The 8,931-nt window shown below is 41.7% G+C and overlaps 1 non-coding gene across 1 annotated transcript; it reads left to right on the top strand.

The window, feature by feature from the left end:
• The first annotated feature begins 1,675 nt into the window (after positions 1 to 1,675).
• Positions 1,676 to 1,748, top strand: trnaf-gaa (transfer RNA phenylalanine (anticodon GAA)). The gene has a single exon. It is a non-coding gene; the product is annotated as a tRNA-Phe (tRNA).
• The last annotated feature ends 7,183 nt before the right edge of the window (positions 1,749 to 8,931 follow it).

Here is an 8,931-nt window from a genome sequence, read left to right as displayed (position 1 = left end):
TTATATCCCGGTTAGCCTGACATCAGTCGTGGGGAAAATGCTGGAGTCCATTCTAAAAGATGTAATAGCAGAGTGCAATAATAACTCGTCTCCACTCCTCGTATTTCTAAATCCCACACATTCACTATAATGTGAACGATTATTTCCTGTTGTGTCTCGCTCAGATTTGTAAACTTCACTGTATTGGAGTGAGGTGATATCTACTGGCGGGAAGCAAGAACTGCAATCAAGCAGCAGAAACTCCACAGCCTGTCAGGGTTAAAGAAACATTGCAATGTGAGGATACAGCGAAGTGGTTTGATTGGGTAGATGGAGGCATGATTCCACTTCTGGTGGTGTCTGAAGCAAAGGCCAGAAATACAAGATTGTCATTAATAAAAGAAATGAGGAATTCATGAAAAATGTAGTAACGTAGTGAGTGGTTAGAATGTGGATCGAACAGAAAGTGAGATTGGATGGACTGAAGCAGTCTGAAAGGATGGCTGAACAAACGTTGAGTGCCTTGAAACGTTAACTGTGTTTCTCTCAGCACTGATGCTGCCAGAGCTGCTGAACATTTCCAGCACTTTCTGTTTTTATTTCAGCCTTTGCAGGATGTTGCTTTGATCTGAAAAAAAATGGATGATTGACTGGGGGGTTCCAGTGAAATTCCACAGCAGCTAAAGAAACCAAACTGATCAGTGGCTCGTTGGTCTAGGGGTATGATTCTCGCGTCGGGAGTATGGTTTATTAACATGCGAGAGATCCTGGGTTCATGTGCCAGACGAGCCCTGGGCTGCTGGCATTTTTAGATTAAGGTTATCTATTGGTTTCAGCCTTGCAGAAGGTGTAATTGACTGCCAAACGGAGCTGGCTTGAGGACCAGACAACTGGATTCAAAGAGCTTGTCGACAAAATTGTAATTAACTAAATGTACAGATAGCCAAGTGGGAATATGAAGTTGTTGCAGTAATTGAGACCTGACTCCAAAAACAACATGACTGGATTGGAATGGAATTCTTCAGTGTTTCTGTTGTTTGGCTTGCATTGACTCATCGATTTTCTTGTTTTTCACTTTGTCGATGCCTTTGAATAATTGTGGATCCTTCTTCAGAGTGTCTTCTTTCACCAGGTAGTTCTGACCTCTGATGATGTTGATCGTAATCAGCTTCAATTCGCTGATAGTTTTGGAACTGAGCAGATTTCCTTTGCTTGAGTCTACAACATGGAACTCAGTCTGACATGTGGACCCATGGGAGGATTTGAATGCCACCCCTGCGTTGGAGTTGCATCCATCCAATAAAAGACCGAGTAGAAGTGACAGTTCTGTCAGTCGAACATGAGACTTTTAATGGCAGGGTTGTGAGTTTGAGTGCCATTCAGTTTTTCCCTTTTTTAAGTCGTCATGAGCAGAGAGTACAGGGAGTGTTTGAAATGAGCAAGTCTCGCTTTGATTCAGGACTCTTACCTCTCTGCAGCATCTCACGATGAAAGATTGAATTTGATCTCATTTCCTTCTCAGCTCGGGGTCTGTGCGGCTCAGTGGCACTTCTGGCTGTCTCACGCTTCACAATCCATCAGTACTGAGAAAGCAATGGGGAATATTACTCACATGTTGTGTTCTTGAATTTTTTGGAAAACTTGAATGTATGTATTTTCCTCCAAAACAAGGACACCAATAATCTATTGATGTAGGGCTGAAATAGCTCAGTTGGGAGAGCGTTAGACTGAAGATTTAAAGGTCCCTGGTTCAATCCTGGGTTTCAGCACTTCTGCTTACTTATGCGTCCCTTGCCTTGGTTCTGATTTTCCAGTTGCATAATTTCCTTTGAAATTATTTACCAAGAACCAGTGGATTGAATTTGAGAAACAACACAGAGCCATTTACAGCATAGAAGGTGGTCATTTGGCCTATCACGTCCATGCTGGCTCTCCCCGGAGCAATCTAGTCAGTTCCACTCACCAGCTCGATCCCGTTTCTCCTGCAAGTTTCTTTCCTTCAAGTATCCATCCAATTTCCTTTTCAAATCATTGATTGTCTCTGCTTCCATCACACTCGTGGGCCAAGTCATTACCACCCACAACATAAAAAAGTTCCACCTCATCAAGGATGGGAAATACTTATATTTTCTCTTTGCTTGTTCTCTATTTCTATGAGAATAGACTGGCAGTCAACATGAAAGGGAACCCAAAAATCTTCGAGCAGCATGTAAATGATAAGTGGGTAGTAAGAAGTTGAGTAAGGCCTATTAGGGACAAAAAGGATAAAATAAGCTGAGAGGTGCAGGGCAATGTTAATCTACTCAATGACTACTTGGTATCAGTGATCACTAAGGAAGTGGAATTTGACAAAATATCAGTAGAAGTGAAGAGAGTGGAGGCAATGGAGAGAGTACAAATTGAGAGAGGGAGGTACTTCAATGAGGTATAAAGTATAAGGGTGACCTGGTATCCATGTCAATAAGTCACTGACAGTTCACATGCAGGTGCAGCAAGCAATTAGAAAGGCTAATAGTATGTTAGCCTTTATCACAAGAGGATTTGAGTACAGGAGTAGTGAAGTCTTGCTTCAATTGTATAGAACCTTGGTTAGACCACACTTGGAGTACTGTGTGCAGTTTTGGTCTCCTTACCTTAGGAAGCATATTATTGCCATGAGGGAGTTCAACGAAGGTTCATCAGACTTGTTCCTGGGATGGTGGGACTGTTCTATGAAGAGAGATAGGGAAACTGGGGCTGTATTCTCTAGAGTTTCGAAGAATGAGAGGTGAACTCATTGAAACCAACAAAATACTTCAAGGACAGTCAGGGTAGATGCAGCTAAGATGTTTCCCCTGGTTGGGGAGTCGAGAACCAGGGGATGCAATTTCAAAATACGGGGGAAGCCACTTAGGACAGAGATGTGAAAAAATGTTGTTATTCAGAGGGTTGTAAATCTTTCGAATTCTGTACCCCAGAGGGCTGTGGAAGCTCAGTCATTGAGTATGTTTAAAGCAGAGATTGACAGATTTCTAAATACAAATGACATAAGGGAATATGAAGAAACTGTGGGGACAAGGACATTGAAGTGGATGATCAGCCATGATAATATTGAATGGCGGGGCAGGCTCGATGGGCTGAATGGCCGACTCCTGTTCCCATGTTCCGAACCCCACATGATCAGCGAGGCACAGCCTCAGACCGACTTGTCGGGTGGTGTAAACAGATATCACTGCTTCTGATCTTCACCAGAACGGAGAGTGAGATATAACATTGATCATCAAACAGACTGTGAGAGAATGCAACAGAATAAAACACATGGAGAGACACTGTGGAATAACAAATAGATTAGATTGGAATGTTGAATTCTGATTGGAATTGATACAACACCAGAAACAACAGATTAAATTGGGATTCTCATCACTATATTGATCTGAGACAGAAAAGCGAAACTGATGGAAAGACGGGAAGAAGGAAGAAAGGAAAGAATGGAACTGTTCAATTTTTTCAGTTTTTTCACTCGCCCATCAAAGCTGGATTAAAAGAAGTTGCAAATAACAGAGAATTTCACCAAAAAGGGAGATTAAACGCTGCTGAAAGCTTGGATCGAACGATGTCCCAACAGATCACCTGTTTAACTGTCTCCTCACTGGGGGATTTCAATCAGTGAGAAATATTATTCGCTACCTTTGTTTTGTTAATGAACCCAGAACTGTCACTTGGTGTAATATCTGTGTTCCGACTCCTATATAATAAAATTGTGAGTTTCTCGATATTTTTGGGACAAATTTCCTGCTGAAAGAACTAAGAACTCTTTTCTAATTTACTCAATACTATGTACACACTCATCAAGCCTCCTAAGCTAGCATCTTTGGTGCTGCTCTCTCTTCTCCCAAACCTCATCCCATGTGACTGTTACATCATCACTCTGACAGTGGGAGGGGTTGATCCCACTGTCTTCATCATTAACCCTTTACATCCTTATACTGCACTGTCTGTCCAAAAAAATCAGTGGAGGGAACTTGATTTATCGAAACACCAACAGCTGCCAGTTGAAAATCAACTCAACCCATCAGAGAGAGAGAGAGAGAGTGTCAGAGAACTTCCTGCATCCAGTCCTGAACCTGTCACACTCAGCAGATGGTCACCCAGACCCCACTCTCATCAACACTGAACATTTTTACTGAGACACTTCAAATACTGTTTATAAAAGGCAGGAAAGGTCAAAGTTCACACAGTTGTATTGAAAAGAACAAAGTTTAATATCTTCTGACCTTTTCTCGGTAACCACGAGACATAGGTTTTCTTATTTGGTTACTTTGATTTTTCTTGTTCCCGACTGACAAATATTCCAAACCTCAGATAAACCCTCCCACTTGCGTCATGCCCCAGTCTCGGTTAAAAGCAACACATAATGACACAAACACTCTGCAACACAGAACGCGGTCACACGTTCCTTCAGTGAGATTAATGTCAAGCTGTTTTCCAGGTTGAATGGAACGGTGAACAAATTTCTATCAAAGAAGTTACCTTTGAAATATCAGGACTAAATTTCTGGACAAGGAGGAACAGCCATTCCAAACTCACATCCTTCACAAAGGTTGTTTTCTCCTGTGACTGAAATACATCATGTAACTTGAATTATGAGTTCAAGCTCACAAGACGCAGATGTGAACTTCTAAAGCATGTTGCGAATAATGACATTAGGCTCTGCTGGGAGTTGAACCCAGCATCTTCTATTTAATAGATAGGTGTTTTCGCCAACTAAGCAACAGAGCCAAACAGCTAATGCTTCCACTGTTGAAATCAGAAGAGGGCACTCATCCCATTTCTCCACTGGTCACAACATATTTTAAACATTTCCCACTTACTGATACAGTCAATCAAATACTCTATTTTTCTCTGTACTGAGAATGAATGTTTTGGAAGAAAATACATACATTCAATTGTTTCTGAAAGGTTACAGAACACAACATATGAGTAATATTCCCCATTGCTTTCTCAGCACTGATGGATTGTGAAGCGGGAGACAGCCAGAAGTCCCACTGAGCCACACTGACCCCGAGCTGAGAAAGAAATGAGATAAAGTTCAATCTTTCACAGCGAGATGCTGCAGAGAGAGGAGTCCCAAATCAAAGTAAGACTTTCTCATACTGTTGTTGAATTTCATTTCAAACACTCCTTGTACTCTCTGCTAATGAAGCCCCCAAAAAAGGGAAAAACAGAATGGCACTCAAACTCACAACCCTGAGATTAAAAATCTCATGTTCGACTGACTGAACTGTCACTTCTACTCAGTCTCTTATTGGATGGATGCAACTGTATGCTCCAATGCAGGGGCAGCTTTCAAATCCTCCCATGGATCCACATGTCAGTCTGAGTTACATGTTGTAGACTTAAGCAAAGGAAATCTGCTCACTTCCAAAACTATCAGTGAGTTGAAGCTGATTACGATCAACATCATCAGAGGTCAGAACTACCTGGTGAAAGAAAACACCCTGAAGAAGGATCCACAATTCTTCAAACGCATCAAAAAAGTGAAAAACCAATAAATCCATGAGTTAATCCAAACCAAACAACAGAAACACAGAAGAATTCCATTCTATACCAGATGCTAGTCGTATTGTTTCTGTATCCAGCTCTCAGTTACTGCTCCACCTTCATACACCCCCTTGGTGATCTGCACATTTTGTTCATTTCAATTTTGTCGACAGGCTCTTTGAATCCAGTTCTCTGGTCCTCAAACAGGCTCCGCATGAAAGTCAATTCCGCCTGCTGTCAGGCTGCAACCGATCGATGACCTTCAACTAAAAACACAAAAGACAATGGGCCCGTTTGGGAGTTGAACCTGGGACCTCTTGCATACTAACCAATTACATACCCAAAGCGATAATCATACCTTGAGACCAACAAGCCACTTACAATTCATGCATTTTTAGCTCCTTTGGAAAAGCTGTTCATCCATTTTTTTCAGATCAAAGCAACATCCTGTAAATGCTGAAATCATAACAGAAAGTGTTGGAAATGTTCAGCAGCTCTGGCAGCATCTGTGGAGAGAGAAACACAGTTAACGTTTCAGGGTGTTCACCTTTTGTCTCAGCCATCCTTTCAGACTGCTTCTGTCCATCCAATCTTACTTTCTATTCTATCCACATTCTAACCATTCACAACGTAATTACATTTTTCATGAATTCCTCATTTCTTTTATGAATGACAATTTCATATTTCCGGCGCTTGCTTCGGACACCACCACAAGTGGAATCATGTCTCCATCTACCCAATCAAACCACTTCGCTGTTTCCTCACATTGCAATGTTTCTTTAACCCTGACAGACTGTGGAGTTTCTGCTGCTTGATTGCAGTTCTTGTTTCCTGCCAGTAGATGTCACCTCACTCCAATACAGTGAAGCTTCCAAATCTGAGAGAGACACAACAGGAAATAATTGTTCACATTCTAGTGAATGTGTGGGATTTAGAAATACTAGGAGTGGAGACGAGTTATTATTGCATTTTGTCAAAACCAGCATAACTTATAATGTTGTGTTAAATCCATCACTCTGTTTTCTTGACTCTGCGAGTGACCTGGAGTCATTGAGTCACTGAGTCATTTGTGGGATAAAAGGAGGCCATTCGCCCCATCGAGTCCATGGCGGCTCTCCAGGGAACGATCCAGTCAGTCCCACTCGAATGCTCGATCCCCGTAACCCTGTAAATTTATTTCCTTCAAGGGACCATCCAAATTCCTTTTGTATTCATCGATTGTTTCCACTTCCACCACCCTCATGGGCAGCGAGTTACAGATCATCACAAATCACTATGTAAAAAAGGTTCTTCCGCACATTCCCCCTGCATCTCTTGCCTAAAACATTCAATCTGTGTCCCTAGTCCTTGTACCAATAGCTAATGGAAACAATTTTTCCTTGCCAACTTATCTAAAACTGTCACAGCCTTATACACCTCTATCAATTCTCCCCTCAATCTCCTTTGATACAGGCAGAACAACCCTAGCTTTTCCAGCCTAACCTTGAAACTATAATCCTCCATCCCTGGAACCATTCCGGTAAATCTCCTCTGCATCCTCTCAAGGATCCGCACATTCTTTCTAAAGTGTGGTGAGCAGAACTGGACACAACATTCCAACTGGGGCCAAACCAGAGCTTTATAATGGTTCAGCATAATTCCCCTGCTTTTGTACTCAATGCCTCTATTTATAAAGCCCAAGATCCCATCTACTTTGCTAAGCACTCTCGCAATATGTCTTGCCAACTTAAAAGATTGATGGACATGCACCCAAGTCCCTCTACTCCTGCACATTCTTCACCACTGGAGCATTGTGTATGTATTGTCTCTCCCTATTCCTTCTGCTAAAATACTTCACCTCACATCAATCACTATTAAATTCCAGCTGCCACCTGTCTGCCCATTCTGCTATCCTATCACTGTCCTGTTGCAAACAATTCATATCATCCTCACTGTTTGCCACTCATCCAGGTTTGGTGTTATCGGCTTATTTTGAGATTCTACTCTATATTTCAAGATCCAAGTTATTTATCTGTCGCAAAAAAAGCAGTGGTTCTAGCACTTACCCCTGGAACACCACTGTCGACTATCCTCCAGTCTGACAAAGAACCATTTGATATGACTCACTGTTTTCTGTCCTTTAGCCACTTTTCTATCAAATTGGACACTGATCCTCCTATTCCATGAACCTCAATTTTGTTAACCACCCTTAATATGGTACCTTATCAAACACTTTCATAAAATCCATAGAAACAACATCCACTGCATTCCCTTCATCAACCTGCTCTGTTAGTTTATCACAAAATGCTGTTAGATTAGTCAAGCATGAACTCCCATTTATAAATCCATACTCACTATCCTTAATTAACTCAAACCTCTCCAAGTGACTGTTGATTTTTCCCTGTTTATTGTCTCTGAAACCTTACCCACCACTGCTGTTAATCTAACTGGCCTGTAGTTAGCCGGACTGTCCTTACACCCTTTCTTGAATAAGGGTGTCACATTTGCCACTGTTCAATCCTCTGGCACCTCCCCCGTATCCAGGGAAGATTGGAAGATTATAACAAGCCCTTCCGTTATCTGCATCCGCATTTCCTTTTGCAATCTGGGATGTAAACCAACTGGACCAGGTGATTTATCTACCCGAAGCACAGCCAGCCTTTTTAGTAGCTCCCTCTCTCAATTTGTACCCTATCCATTGCCTCTACTCTCTTCGCTTCTGCTGATATTTTGTCAGATTCCAATTCCTTAGTGATCACTGATACAAAGTACTCATTAAATATATTAACAATGCCCTGCACCTCTGAGCATGTTCTATCCTCTTTGTCCTTAATAAGGCCTACTGCAACTCTTGCTACCCACTGATTACTTATCTACTGCTCAAAGCTCAGTACTGCTCAAAGGGTGCCCTTTCATGTTGACTGCCATTCTCCTCTCATAGAAATAAAGAATAAGCTAAATATAGAAGATATAAATATTTCCCATCCTTGGGTGAAGTGGAATTTTTTTATGTTGTGAGTGGTAATGTCCTGACCCACGAGTGTGGTGGAAGCAGAGACAATCAATGATTTGAAAAGGAAATTGGATGGATCCTTGAAGGAAAGAAACTTGCAGGAGGAAAGGGATCGAGCTGGTGAGCGGAACTGACTCGATTGCTCCGGGGAGAGCCAGCATGGACATGATGGGCCAAACGACCACCTTCCATGCTGTAAATGACTCTGTGTTGTTTCCAAAATCCAATCCACTGGTGTTTGGTAAATAATTTCAGAGTAAATTGTGCAACTGGAAAATCAGAACAAATGCAAGGAACGCATAAAGAATTGAAATTGCCTTTAGATCTTCAATCTAACACTCCCCCAACTGAGCTCTTTCAGCCCCACATTGTTAATGTCTTTGTGTCCTTGTTTTGGAAGAAAATACATACATTCAATTGTTTCTGAAAGGTTACAGAAC

The sequence above is a fragment of the Heterodontus francisci genome, chromosome 28 (assembly GCF_036365525.1).
Source record: "Heterodontus francisci isolate sHetFra1 chromosome 28, sHetFra1.hap1, whole genome shotgun sequence".
In the NCBI taxonomy this organism is placed as follows: domain Eukaryota; kingdom Metazoa; phylum Chordata; class Chondrichthyes; order Heterodontiformes; family Heterodontidae; genus Heterodontus; species Heterodontus francisci.
The sequence above is the reverse complement of the archived record's forward strand: the minus strand, read 5'-3'. Positions and strand labels throughout refer to the sequence as shown.